This window comes from Amblyomma mixtum, chromosome 2 (assembly GCF_055824585.1).
Source record: "Amblyomma mixtum isolate Tamu chromosome 2, ASM5582458v1, whole genome shotgun sequence".
Taxonomy (NCBI): domain Eukaryota; kingdom Metazoa; phylum Arthropoda; class Arachnida; order Ixodida; family Ixodidae; genus Amblyomma; species Amblyomma mixtum.
The window spans coordinates 56,262,228-56,277,647 of record NC_143013.1 but is presented as its reverse complement, the minus strand read 5'-3'; the positions used below and the strand labels follow the sequence as shown (position 1 = coordinate 56,277,647).

Below are 15,420 nucleotides of genomic sequence, written 5' to 3'. Positions count from 1 at the left end.
TCCGAGAAGCTCCTTTCGCACTACCGTGGCCCTTACCGTGTCGTGCGCCGTGTTACCGACGTGAACTATGAAATTGCTCCCCTTGAAACCTCGCCATCGTCCTCTGGCGCCACCACCGACATCGTCCACGTCTGTCGCCTGAAACCTTATCACGACGCTCATACGCCGCCGCCCTAACGCCGAGACGGCGTTTCAGCAGCCGGGGGTCCTGAAGCGGGTAGACGACGACGACAAACAGCGATGGCACGAGTGGGAAGAGTAGAAGACGACAAAGAAGTTCGGACTGTGTTCTCGGTGCCGCTCGCAGCTGTTCTTGTCTATTTGTAAATATCTGTAAATATATTCTTTCCCGCAACAGTATTGTTGAAAGAGCTCCGAGTAGCCTTTTTTTAAAAATCGGGCGAAGGTGCGCATTTTCAGATGTACACGTACAATTGTTGATTGTCGAACTTCTCCTTCGGAGAGTAAGGTAATGAAACGAGTGTGCAGAAATAGAGCAAAATAGATCCAGCACACTTTTCTTATGTGAAAAGTTGTGCTGAGGTGGAAAATTACCAGAATAAATTTAAGAAAGCTTTTAAAAAATAGGTGAAGTGGAGGTGCGGTATCTGATCCGAAGTCGCATGATTTTAAGGCAGAAATCAAGAAATTATTTCTTGATTTTTAGCAGGGAAGCTGGTTTGAGAAATTCAGACGGGTGCATGTGAGTGCAGGTCAAATTTTAGGCATTCCTTCGAAAAATTGGATGTTATTCACTTCACGTTGTTACGTTAAGTGCCAAATAATATCAGGGTATTCCACTATGGGTACCAAACGAAAAAGATCTTCAATTATCGTGGAAATAGTTTTCTGTTTTAAATTTGTAAGCTTCGAGACACCACCGCTATTCGTGGAACGCAGCTGTCTGTCTTTGGCGAATTCAGATTTGACTTGGACACTTGCTATCACCACGAAATTCAGTGGTCAAAATTCTCGAGCGTGGTTTGCTTTGTGTATGGTCGTGTAAGAAGTTCACTAAGGCCTGGAGCTTTAGGATTACTCCAAGCGTAAACTTGAGATTGTACACGGCGCGTCAAATTCGGTCACAGCAGCGGACGTATTCCAAGCGCCACGTAAATCTGTTCGATGGGTGACAGCCATAGCTTTGACACAAGTTAAACACTCAGGTATAATATTCATCTAACGAACGATTCCAACAAAAGAAAGTTCGTTGTAACTTCCTCGGTTTTCACAACTGGTGACTTATCGAACCAAACGTCTCATGAGCAAAGCGAGAAACTTATATTATGCACATCATATGTTTATTGCGTTTTCTCACATACAACTGAGCTAACGTACTTGCGGCATCTCTGCCAGGGTAAACCGCCACTAATTTTCCATACATTCCACAGGATTCTTAATTGGCTATAACCAACTTCCAGTGTTGGATTCCTTCTTTGCCCCCTCAATATTTTACAGTCGCTGTCTAGTGGTATTAACAATATTGGCAGCGAAAACCTTGACAGTGTCGAAAAGCATTGAAAAAGTACTCGTCCCTTTTCAGAATGCAAGGATTTTTTTAGATGCATACATTCCTGCAGCCACATGATTTTATTTCGCTCTTCTACATCCGCGAAAAAACGACGACGTCTCCACCTCTCAGATGTCTCCACATAGTGTCCTCTTAAACCAACGACGCTCAGCTTTAGTAAAAAGTATTCAGCCTGAAGTGTTTCTTTTCGTGGAGTCTGCTTTAAGTGCTAACTTGGGGACGGCTCAGAATGAACGTTACCCTTACCATAATAAATATACAACAGCTTTGATTCATAATTGGCCACACAACACGGCACAGGAGGAAACACCTCGGGCTCCTTAATTTTCTCAAAGACTCTACGTTCATAAAGGCAGTGATAGTATGTCACAGGAATTAATCTACAAGGGTCACCATGGTAATAAGAAGAGCGCCCGAGCACGTGGTTAGTTCAGCTTTCCGCAACGCTGTTCAGCAGTATTTTTCTTTTCGCAGTGCTTACGCGCATGCGCCGGCCGAGATAGCTGAGCAGCAGTAAATAATAAGTGCTTACTTCTTTTTTATCTGCAGTTTTACACCACCTGACCTCAAGTGCTGCAGTTAGCGTGTAAGCTAATTGCTTGTGTTGATCACCACGTGGTACAGCGCGCACCGCTTTCCATATCTGCGAGTGTTTACCAGTACTTTCGTGTTTTCACCAGAGCGGTTGCTTTATATATGGTGAGCCCCTTCATGAGTACTAGCATCAGGGTCCACAGAAATTTTGTTCAATTGTAAATTCACTGCCCGCTAAAAATTTCATATACCGCATATTATACTTGAAGCAATAGCAAAGCATTAGAAGCAATTCCTTTACACTGCACTTTTATTTTCCACATCCGAAAAAAGTTTTTCCTTTTAAGTGCTATTATTTATGTCGTTTAGCGCTTTACTTGAATTTCAAGACTAGTGTAATCGTCTAAAAGAAAAACTAAAAAGAAACTCCGCACAAACGGAGCTCCAATAACAATCTCCTTCGCATTTTTTGCATGTTACATTCCTTATTCTAACCAAAAACCTCGTCTGTAGACCTTAGGCCACACGATTTTTTAATCAGGAATGGGTGAGAAACTTGAAAATCTGTCGCAACAAAGAAAAAAAGGGGCTAAGCTTAAGACTTCCACTTCCATTCCTTTCAATGACAGACCCTTCAATTAAGCAAAAGAGGAACGAACGCAGGCGATGCCAGAGGTACAATCAAATATACTCTTAACAACTGAAACTGGACCTAAGCCTTAAACGCAGTTAGGCGGAGGGGAAAAACAAGCCAAAGATTGCAGTGTATCATGGGAAAGATTTCACGAAACAACGCAGATGCAAAAATTGAAACGTAAGTAAACTGCTTCATCCCAATTTTTCGTTTCTTGGTTTCATTAGAGTACACACAGAACACACAGCTAATGGAAGCTCCATTAGCGTACATCGACATATGAGGGCTTTCTGCCTCACTTTCAGCCCACTACCCAAAAACACGAAGGCAATGCTCGGAAGTGAAGATCCGGCTTAATTGACCTAAGAGCTTTGGGCGAAGGAACCCTCCAGACGTTTTAAATCCGATCTGTAAGATTCGTAAGTCTCGCTAAGCTCTCCTTTTGGTAATGCTTCAAGCGGGTAATGCCCTGATTTTAATCCTTATAAGTCAACTTGATATAGAGCTGCGGTTTTTACTCATGAAAATCATTGGTTTTGCACCAGTCTAGCACACACTGATGCTTTCGCGACGGCTTTCATCGGTAAGAAATTATTCCATGTCACTCAGACAGCACACTGTGAGGTATATTGAATGGTATGTTTGACCCCAGCCAAATAATCTTTATAATTCGCGTTTTAATGAGGTGTACGGCTTGCACGAGTGCTCTTAGACTGCTCTAACGAACCTAGAACGCTGGTGTTCGCAACTAAGAATCTTTTTCTGAAACTAAACGTTAAAGCGAATGCCACAAAGATTATGTAGTAGATGGGCAGGCATAGTAAATTGGGCACAAGCGCTAAGTATTTACAAGGATCTGCTGTCTTAATTCCTTCGGGTGGCTTTCAGTGTCTCCACAAGCAAGGACTCCTCAGAGCTCCTATCCCAGGTGTTTTGTTTATTAATGTAAGGGATGCTGTTTCTGGAAGGTAAATGCCGTAAAGAGCGAAGTCACTGTAGGCAGATCAGCAATTCTAATTTTAGAAGTGCCAGCTCAGAGAAAAAAAGAGTGTAATTCCTTTCTTTTCTGCTTTGAAGCAGAAATAAAGACTCCTATAGCAAGTCCTGTTTTTCCTAGTTTTCCCATGTTGAAGTGACCAATGGCTAAAACCCAATTTTGGTTAAAGTGCGCGGTTTACAACGCTTAAGAGGTTTTTCATATATTTGCAGCGTCCACAAAGCAGATTGAATGCCACGTATTTTCTTTCCTTGGTTATTGGTTTTATATTGCTTTTCAAACAAACCTGCAGCACCAAGAAAACATTATTTCAGGGGGAAAAACTTCACAAGTGCCATAGTGTGATGACGAGCTCGTCGAACATTACATGTAATAGCCCAATATACAAGAGAGATAAAAAATTAGGCAGTGGCTTAGCTCTGGTTAAGCCTGGATATACAAGCGAAACGCTGCAGTTATGCTTGGCTTGACGTCATTGCGGTCGGAGTTTAGCGCACAATGCACTAGGAGCACCAAGATAACGGTGGAGGCGTTCGGTCGTCCACACACTGCCTGTGCGGAGGCGGAGGAGCTGACGGTAATCGGCGTGGTTAAATTTCAGGCTCTCTAAAGTGCTGCAAGGAGAAAGCGTTTCCTGGCGCACTGGTTTTTTTATATTGTTTTTTTTTATTTTTTCTTGTTACTTTTAGTATTTCTGCTGTTCTTTTTATTATTTTATTTCACGTGTTTTTCATTTAATTTTTATTTTTGTTTGCGTTCTTTTTCATATTTTATTTTTTATTTCTAAATTTCTTTCTTTTCTTATTGTTATTCTTTCTTTTAAACTTCCTTTACTTACTTTTATTCTTTTTATTACTTTTTTCATTTTTACTTCTTCATTCCTTTTATATTTATTTATGAAACCCCTGCATTCAGTAGATGCACCTTTATTCATGCTCAAAACTTTAGCCTTCGTGGCGGAGTGGTAGCGTATCCGCTTTAATTGCCGGAGGCCATGGTTCGGTTCCCAGCCTCGACGCAGCTTTTTTTTTAAGTAGTGACGAGTCTTCGGCGACGGCTGCCTCCACCTGCGCCGTGCGTGACGTCACTCGGTTTCGCGCATGCGCAGAAGTGGAAAATCTGGGCTCTTGCTCACGCGAAGCGCTGTGTTGACTAGCCTAGTGAAGCATCTCGCTTCAAAAAGAAACAAAACACCCACACACTCGCGTATAGCGAATGTTACTGTGGGCATTAATCAAACCCGGTAAAGTTTCTGGCAGAGGCTATCAAGCTCTCTATCAAGCACTAATATTTGCTATCGCGAAATATATGGACTTTTACTGCCAGAAAAATTAGTAATGCGTGGGAAAAATGTCACGTATTAGTAATTCTACATGCTGCAATAAAGCTCAACCTCTAAAGGCCGTCTTATGCAACCGGCGTTACAAAACTGAAAAAATCACCACTCACTGGTAAATGCGATCGCAACCAGCATAAATAGCGGCAGTAGCCAGGGGTGCCATTATTTAAATTCAGTACCTGTGAGCACTGATTCGTGGATGCGGTTGCCTATCAGTTGAAGCAGCGGACGCGGTAGTCTCAAAAGAGTTGTGACGGTAAGGGCAGGTCTGCGAAGCAGACACAAAATGGGGCCAAACAAAAGCCCCTATCGTCCTTACAAATTTCTAGAAAATAAATTTCTCTTCAGTTCCCCAAAGGAAAAATTACTCGCTCTCTACTTCCAAGTGCAACAGGTATGCAAATACGGTGACAACCTAGTCGCTTTGTTCGGTTGAAAAGAATGGCCAATAGTTTTACTAGGGGCAAGCGTCCAAGAAAGCGAGCTACTCTACTGCCGGGCTAAAAAGCTCGAGGCTGCACGACACAGTGCAGAGTGGAACAATCGAATACATTTTCGTGCCAACGTTCTTCACAGGATTGTTGGTCAGTCCAATCAACCATATGCGGTTCTGCTGCTGAAACATTTGCTTTCCGCTTCAGGGAACGACTGAGCTGCGGGAATAGACATTAGAACATAGTCCCAGGTTATTACAGAAATGCAGCAATGGCCTTTCACCAAGACGCTAAATTAGCCCTGTCCTGTGGGAGCCATGACCAAGTAATCGCAAACATGCAAGTGTATAGGAATAATGTTTTAGAGACCACCCACTTCTTTAAGCCTAATCTCGCTTGCAAGCAGACAGAGCGCTGGGAGAGTACTCGCATGATAGGATTTTCTTTTTTAGTGCTGGTTTGGAATAAATGTAAAATTTATGCCGCTTAAAATGTAAAATTATCACGGAAGTTGTGAAAGTTTGGCACACACTTTTGATTTCTATAGCCGCCCAAACAACCCAGTGCCAGCGCAAGAAGCATTTTATAAATAATATTTCCTAGCACGTAGGAAGAGTAGGCCATGAATGTAAACGTCGTCAAGCAACTACTCAAAGTAATCGATAGCTTTTTTCAAAATTACAGTCGAAAAGATTATCCTTCGAATTATGTGGTCTTCGATGATGGTGACGGTAAGATGGCTTTAATGGCGATTTCCAGGAAAGATATGCTTCCTACAGTTCCATGTGTTCTAAAGCTAGCAACGCGGCAACCGGCCGACACACGGCAGTTATTCTGATTCATCTTACTCCGACGGCAAGAAGGCACGTTATATCACGTCTTTTAACAAATAATGCGGCAAACAGTTTCTGTTTCGGTGGATTTCGCCACATCGTCCGTCACATTGCAGTCTGTATTCACATTAAGCAATCCTCTATGCCCTAATTGTCTTCTAGTCTGCTTATCCTGCTGTACTCGCTGCAAATTCGTATTCGCATTGCATCGCTGAGCTACCGAGCTCGTACTGAAGATGATCATTAAAACTGTATTGGTTTCAGGGGTTCATGGCTCCTGGTCTAGTCGCTGCCATCAGTCCAAAGAAACGTCGCCTTCCGTGATTGCCCTAGCCCGTTGTATCAGCCAGTGCTGAGGAACGTCACATTGGCAGGGCCGTCCACGAAAAAGTGAGCACTTCTTGCGACTTCCCTGCATACCTGTACCGTAAAGACTACGTTTTTTGGAAGGAGACGCAAGAGAATACTCAATCTGAATTCTTTGGCTGGTAATACTAGCCTCCTTGTTATTTTGCGACTCTGTGGAAGCTTGTTCACTAGGAAAATACGTAATTAAAGCTGAGGAAGTAGCCATTGCTAATGAAACGTTATTTTACTGCCAAATGAATAAAATTCGCCAGGTTGGCAACGATGTGAAAATGTTTAGATGGCGTGATTATTACTTCAAATTGGACGCATGTGTAGTATAGCTTCTGAGACTGGCGAAGAGAAAATCAAGTATGGTCCTCATTCCACTAAGCTTGTGAAAATGCAGATGTCGAATATTTTTCATTTCGTTTCCTGGCGCCTATCTCTCATAGAAGTTCAAATTTCCGTCAAAGTAGCCACTTGCCTTTACAAAACGGTATTCGAATGACGTACGCCACCGCCAGCATGCCCTCAGAGTGCCCTCAACGTGCCCCGGTAGCGCTATACCACATTTTTGTTTTAGCTTCAGTGCTTTATTTTCTGCTTGTTCTTATCGATTTAACTAAAAAGGGCGGCACAAATTTCTGTGAAATGGGAATGGCGGCCTTTTGGGCTCCATGCCGCCTCTCTCATGGACAAGTGTACAGTGTTAGAAGACGATAATAGCGCACTTGATCGCAGAAGGATCGCACCATATCCGACTGGAACTCATTAACCGAACCTAATCAACCCTGAAAATCAGACGCGTTCCTCAGCCATCTTTTTTGATATTGCGTATTATGTATTTTTTTTCTGCTTTGTCTTGCATTGCTGTATTGTTGTTTTACTACATTATCTTTGCTGTTTGTTGTATTTTTGTTGCTATAATTTTGCTTTTTGTGCACCTGCCCTTCCTGCTTGGACCTAACCATGGTCTGCAGTATGTATATAAATAAATAAATAAATAAATAAATAAATATATGAAGTTTTTCGCATTTTGAGAGCACCAAACGCAATAGTAGTAGTTGTGTGTAGTACGGAACCTCTCAAACAGTGTGAGAAGAAAATAAAAGCTTGAGACAAGTGTTCAACCAGAACTTCATGAAGAAGAAGACAGAACACCCACCAAAATAAAATGAACACTTGAACGACGTTTCGCCTCCCACACGGCAGCCTTGTTCACAAGCAGGTGCAGACGTGAAAAGGCTGGCTATTTAAGCTTGAAAATGTGTCCCAGGCAGCGGGCGTATACACTAGGAAGTGCCCTGTCATTGCAATTGAGAGTATGTTCGGTTGCTTGAATGATTAATTAATCTAGATATAGACGGCATTGGCAATTTTCTGTTTTTAAAATGCGCGCGTTGCTCCAATCTGTGTCATGCTGCCTGCTTTCAGAATGTTCGGCGAGTGCGTTTGACGAAGCTTTCTTGTTTGAAACAAGATACTGGTGTTCTTTCAACCTTTAAACAAAGTTTTCTCTTTCACCCTCATACACATGGTTACAGTCTCTGCGCGATATATTGTACACTACGCCCGCAAACCTTTGGTTTGGTTTGGTTTGGTTTATGGGGTTTAACTTCCCAAAGCGACTAGACTATGAGAGACGCCGTAGTGGAGGGCTCCGGAAATTTCGACCACCTGGGGTTCTTTAACGTGCACTGACATCGCACAGTACACGGGCCTCTAGAATTTCTCCTCCAAGGAAAGTGCCATCAGATACAGGGCTCCCGTTCAAACCTCGGCTGCTAAGTGATTGGGGACGCTCGTGAAGAGCGACTTACATCAAAAGAGGCCGTCTTGTCACAGTCTCTTTCACTTTCGATGTCAAGTCGCCCTTCACGAGCGTCCCAAATGACTTAGCAGCCGAGGTTTGCGCGGGAGCCCTGTATCTGATGGTAGTTTGCCTGGCAGGTCGCCAATCAATGTGCCAGATCTCGGGCGACTCCTGCATTTCGGCCTGAGTAACACCTATTTTACCTTCGACCAGGTGTTTTACAAACAGGTTCACGGCACAGCCATAGGTGCTTCAGTTTCTGTTACGGCTGCAAACCTAACAATGGAATGGCTGGAAAGCCGCGCACTAGATTCCTTCAGCCCTCAACCAAAAAGTTTTGTGCGGTACGGCGATGACTGCTTTTCTATTACCAAGAATGATGCTTTACTTGAGTTCACAGCGCATCTTAACAGCATCGAAAGAGCCATCTATTTCACACTCGAAAAGGAAGAGAATGGACAGCTTCTACTTTTAGACGTCTTAGTGAAACGAAGCCATTCCGCGCTATCATTCCAAGTGTACAGGAAGAGGACTCATACTGGCCCGCTATCTTCACTTTAACTCCCTTCACCCAGTCTCTTATAAGAGATCAGTGGTTGCCTCACTTTTTCGTCGAGCAGACCGCATCTGCACAGAGCCAGAGGACATGAAGGCCGACCGTCAAAGAATTCGCAAGGACCTCTCCGAATGTGGCTACCCGTTGCCTTTCGTCAACGCTGTGGAACGCAAACTGTAGCGACCAACACGATCTGACAGTGGCCCAGCTGCCAATAAACGTGCACCTGTGCCATATGTGCCCGGGATCAGTGAAACCTTGGCGCGCATCCTGCGATCTTTCGACGCTGAGGTGTCGAACGTGCCGGCGAAAAATTTGCGGCAAGCTCTCGTCAACGTAAGAGACTGCCTGCCAAAGAAAAGTTTCCGGGCGTAGTGTACAGTGTACCGTGCGAGACTAACCATGTGTATGAGGGTGAAAGTGGAAACTTTGTGAAAAGGTTGAAACAACACCAGTATGACGTTGCAAACAAGAAAGCTTCGTCAAAATGCACTCGCCGAACATTCTGAAAGCAGACAGCATGACATAGATTGGAACAACGCGCGCATTTTAAAAGCAGGATAGAGTCTCCAAAGCCGTCTATATCTATAATCTTTAATCATTCAGACAACCGAACACACTCTTAATCGCACTGACGGGGCACTTCCTAAAGGATACGCCCGCTGTTAGGGCACATTTTCAAGCTTAAATAGCCAGCCTTTTCACTTCTATATCTGTTTTTGAACAAGGCTCCCGTTTTGGAGCCGAAATGTCGTTTAAGTGTTCATTTTTATTTTGGTTGGTGTTCCGCTTTCTTCTTCATGTACACCCCCGACCAGACGGGTTTCCGTCCAACTCTCGACTTAACCTGAATTTCAGTATTCTGTTTGTAAAAAGCGCAACGTATAGACGGTTGCGTTTACTTTTCGAACGTAATTATTTCTCTCTTCATAGAAATCAGCGTCCAGGAAAGTGCCTAACATCAGATGTACAGAGAGAGGTTTTTGAAAACGCATAAAATGAGACCACAGTGCTGGGGCATGTCCTGGAGATCTGTCCAAGCGACTGCAGGGCGCTCGACTGTACGGCGATACGCATTCGTCCATTGCTTTCGACCATTCTTACTCCCCATCTATGCTGCGAGAGAGCTTCCATGTAACCCGAAAGTCGCGACCAACTCGTGGTTACGAACGCAAAACACTGAGAAAATAAGGTGAGCGGAAAGGAGGTGCAGGTTAATGAAAGCGGATTTCGGGCAGCCTAAGGTTATATTGTTTCCTTGCATTCTTGTTCGAAGTCAGTCTACAGCAATCTACATTTGTCACACTCTGAATTTAATAAGAAACACGCAATCTCTTTATACTTTACAGTAGAGTGGCGCTCTGGGCACTAAACTGTCATTTTAATGCGGTCGATTTTCCTGAAGCTCAACAAACTGTGCATGCGGAGCAGGATGATAGTTTCCCTCCTCTTTTCATTGCATGAAGCTGGTTTTGTTAAATTACTGAAATGACGCGCATGTTCACGCGCCATCTGATAATATCTGAGAGCCTTGAGAGGAGCTGTATATAGGTTAAACACACAAGCAGGTAGGTGCAGTATGACTTTTTTTCTTGATGTGAAGGAAAAATGCTTGTAATGAAGCGAGAGCAGCAATAGCTAGCCTACCTTCTCTGTGCCTGCTGAGCGGACCCAACTGTTTATAGTGCAAGTTGGTGCAAAGTTTGTAGCTAGAAATAAAATCCTGCACGCTTTCAACAAAAGCAAAAGTCGATACACTGACTGAAAGGAGTTGTCACCACACATTCCCACTAATGATGCCTTTAGCCCGGAAGGCATTCGTTAGTGCTGAAATCGCACGCTAAAGGTCACATATACACTCGTTTTCGGATAATGATGAGGTCGCCCGAGGAAAAGGACAGGTACGTGCATGTTTTTCTTGAGCTCATTTAGAAAGTAACGGTGGTTAGAAGAAACCTGAAATATACAAAGACATTTATTTACCTGCATGATCGGTGCTGAGAATAGAAATCTTAAGCCAGGAATGAGGAAAACGGCTGGGTTCACTAAAGAAAGCTAGCAATAGCATCAATGTTATTCTCAGTTGCTGGAAAGTGTATTATTCTATCCAGACATAAGCGCAAGTATTTCTCAGAGACATGATATTTGTGCTCTTTCAAAACGAAATATTATCAATGTACTTAGTAAAATTTCTGAGAGTAGCTTTTAGTGTAGCCGTGAAGGAAGCAGCTCTTAGAAAAATATTCTTCGCGCTTTTCGCCAAGATTGTGGTGTGATTTAAAGTTCCTCAGAAGACATGCACCAAGTATTCTGTGCTGGCTGCACTAGACGGTACTATAGTCTCCTCAGGGAGTAAGCATGCAAAAATCTCCAGGCCGAAGCTGTTTATGCAGAAGAAATCCTTAAATATGAATGCAAATTATTTAGCATTTTAAGGCCACACTTAAAGTGCGATGTGCGACCAACATGCAGTATGCTAGTGCAATGTTCCTAGTTACTTATTAAAGTAGTATTCTATGAAGCCTCCTTGACGCAGCCTCTCTGAGCATGCAAAGTCCAACGACTCACTCGATTTAGCGTTGAATTACACTTAAAAATCGGCGAGTAATCTTTGCGAAAATCTAGCTGCTCTGTGCATCGCGCACTTTGCTCTTTGAGGTCTAACAACTGAAATCCACTACAACGAAAGCGCACAGCGTGACTGTTAAGCAAGCGGCAGTAGCCTACCATGCCGTTTAGCACTCTCTTAGTAATCAGCAGTAGGCATACAATTTCGAAATTCGTAGCACAGGTTCATTAAAATCCCTTTGCTACTACCCCTACGCAGCAGCTTCTAGTGCGCCCAGCTGCGTGCGGCCTCAATCTTCACGCGTTGGAATCTAAAGGGAAATTATCTGTCCATGCAGTTCTCTCTTGCACCCGCCAACCAATACAATGACCCCTTAAAGGAGTCTTCAAACAATGTCGTTTCGCAGTGGGAGTCAGCTCAAAAGGTCGCATTTACTATGCCAAACAATCTATGATACCTGAATGCATCAGGCACAGTGACAGAAGTACTTGAAACTGGGCTTGTTGGTGCATATTCGTGGTGCATATTCTGCGATCAAGAGCATGGATAAGAGCAAAGGCTATTTAAACGTTTTTCCCTGAATAAATCCTGTTGTAAGTGCAGCGCTCGTCCTGTTCCCTTCCTCGTCCGTGTCCCTGTTTTGCGCTCTCATGACTTTCACAGTGACAGAAACCACTACAAATTCGCCTAATGTTCGCGAGAAGGGCACCGTTTCGCGACACATCCACACATCGAACAACCTCGAAGAACCCGTCTCCAGAGTACGATTCTGCATTAGTCGACTTCAGTTATTCGAAGGCCTTTCTTTTTTTTTCAGCGCTAGCTTCTAAGGTGTAGGTTTCCGGCCTGTACGTAGTGTTCGTGGCTGTCAGTATCAGATGTTCGGACCTACTCCGGTCCGAATGCAGGTGGTCGCTAGAGGATGTATAATGGTGAACAGGAGCAGAAAGTACTCGCCTCTAATCCAACGTGTGCAAAACCTATTGACAAAATATCCACTTGGCATTCCGATAGCCTGGTTATAAAAAAAGATCGCCAGAAATAGAAGCTGAGGCGACCAACACCGCGAGCGCCTTCTCAGCGCTACCCAGCTGAACGGTGAAGAAACTGCAAAATGTAAAGGTAATAAACGCTCCCTCGCTTTTCAAGGCGAGGAGCCACTTCGCCTCCCGCCAGCAACATGTACTGCCTGTTTACTGGAAGCCTCTTCCATCGCCCTCCCGAGGTGTTGTCGGTGACCCGTTTCGGCGTTAGTTTTAAGGCTCGCCTGCTTACAATACAATAACACTATCTTAACGACGTTGAACGGATGTTTTGTCAAGCAGCTTACGTTTGCGACGTAGCACAGAGAACTGATTTTGCGTCGACGCCGCTTTCGTTTCAACTTCGGAAGACCTTGACGCAGCGTCCACGCCTTACGGCTTGCGCTTTTTTGTCGTGGGGCCGAAATCATCGCATGGCATTATCGAGCAGGCAAGATGCGATGACATCAGTGGAGGGTTCCAGCCTCCTTCTTTCCTTTCACAAAGCTTTTTGCCGAGGCCGACCATAAGGCACGGGCGAAATCCCAAGGGTACTCGTGCGGATGGGGGTGTTCGTGCTCTACTCCGCCCTTGTTAGAAGCCATGATCCGAAAAATATGAAGCCTCCAGCGAAAGATACCACGATCCCATCTACTGGACCACAAGGCAGGAGCCACCTTTAAACGGCGCATCAATGAAATTTGCGATTTAAACAAAACCATCTTTAAGGAAACTTGATTTTTAAGGAAAAATATTGCGCACCACCGAGTGAACAAGAGACAGCGACGCAGCTCTTAGTGAGCACTTACTCGTTTCATAACATAATGCGACCTACACACATTTGCACTGACCAGCTTCCGAAATGCGCCAGCGCTGAGGAAATATACCATCTATTCGTGTCGCCCAATCGTGCATGACATACAATATGGGTCGGGTACTTTGGTGTAGAAGAGTGTTGTACAGTGAATCCGAAGAAGATTCTTTATTACATTTTACGCGATTACTTCTGGTGTAAATTACAGCTGGCATTGACAAGCACCCGTAAAGTAATTCCTTGCGCACTTGAGAAATGTGAGCACTGAAACCAAATTAACACTTAAAAAGCGCATCGAAAGAACGGGTTTTGGATTCACCCAGGAAGAGCATTTCAAGATGTACTACGGTCGATTTGTTCTCAACGTTTTGTTAGCTAGAAACTACAGATGAATCGGAACTCCGTCTTGAATGCCATCGCACCGACTGCAGTACAAAATTGAACCGACTGATGAGCTAGTGCAGAATAATACCCAGAAGAAACGAGTTTACATTTTTCACAATAATGTCCATTTAACTTCAAAATTTTGCGTTTCGTTTGGTTCGAAAGTGCTATGTAGAGCACTTCGTCATCAAATCAAGGATGGTGTTGTTGCCACCTGAGTTTAGCATCGCTCGTTCATTGCTGGCTTTGCAAAAGAAAAATACTTGATTTGTCAGTGCTTGAAGGGTGTTCCCTCAAGGTTTCATTCAGGAAACAAAGTCTCACTCGAGGGTGCACTTCGCTCCCATTTTTTTTTTGTATAATCCTCAGACGCTAGTGATTTTAGGAGCTGTCCGCTAAAACACTGTTATTGACATGCCCTTCTCCCATTTCGCGAAGCAAATAAGCCTGAGTTTCTATAGATAGACAGTTTCCTAAAGGCCATCTCCGAAGAGCGCAAACCGGAGGTGGAAATGCATTTCTGAATCATCAATACTTCCAATACACGAATGCACTTTTGTGCCTCTGCCCTATTCAGTCAGACATGATGGGTACGATCACGACCTTCTGTCGCAAGGAAGCTTTTTCTGTGAAATTGAACAAATAAATGGGTTTGGTGTGCAGTGCAGTCCTGATTTATTTGTATATTTGTTTGCTTTCAATCAGAGCAAACGTGTCTCCGGTGGTGGTTTGTTACTTGATTATAATTAAATCAGCTTTATGCATGAGTATATAAAAAGAAAATTAGTATTTATTAGTGGCAACAAATAACTACTGGATAATAAGGTTTTTTAAGGTACCCATATCTCTCTTATTTTCGGTGTAATTTAATTTGGAACAAAATTATCATAGCATGTGCAAATGCCGATACGTGTTCCAGTGAAAATAACGCCATGATAATGCACATTTTTTTATCCAAGTGGTTAAGGAGGGTCTATAAATTTTAGTTTTCAGAAAAAGCGTACCTCTAATCCTTGCTCAACGAGATCATCACGCGCGTGCGACCTGTACGTATGTTAATATTGTAACGTGGCAGCCAGCCGAAGAATGAGGCGTGATGAACCATGAAAAAGAGATGATTTAAAGGCCGCTGGCCTAGCGCGAGTGCTCACTCCGGTGCCTCTGTCAGCTTCGTCTTCTTCTTAACACTACCCGGGGCCACCGAGAGATCGTCCCGATCGTAAATAGAAGACGTCAATGAAGGGATGGGCAAAACGGTGATGGGCTTCCAGGTTAGAAAGAAGTGGCAAAGTGGTGAAGTGCTGGCCGCCACAGTGGATGAGATCGAAGGATGAGTCCCGGTCCACGAAGCATCCGGGCCGGAGGGTGCCAGGAGCTGACGGCCGAGGTCCTTGGACGCACCGGACGGCAGGGGCAGGTGGGCGGTGTCTTCACGTGAGGGTCTTGGGTCGGTCGGGTCATGAAGGTCGCTGTCGTCAGTGCATCGTGTCCTGTGGTCCGGGCGGGGGACGGAGCTGGGGTGAGCGGCGAGGTCGGTTCAGATCGGGCGGGCTGGGGCACGGCCGGGCGGCGCGGACCAGGCACTCACAGCCGACGTCCACGGCAGGCGCAG

The 15,420-nt window shown here is 44.3% G+C and overlaps 1 protein-coding gene across 1 annotated transcript in view; it reads right to left on the bottom strand.

Annotated features, from left to right (window-relative positions):
* LOC149359404 (endothelin-converting enzyme 1-like) overlaps nt 1-15,420 on the bottom strand; it is a 163,467-nt gene that overhangs the window by 83,693 nt on the left and 64,354 nt on the right. The window lies entirely within an intron of this gene.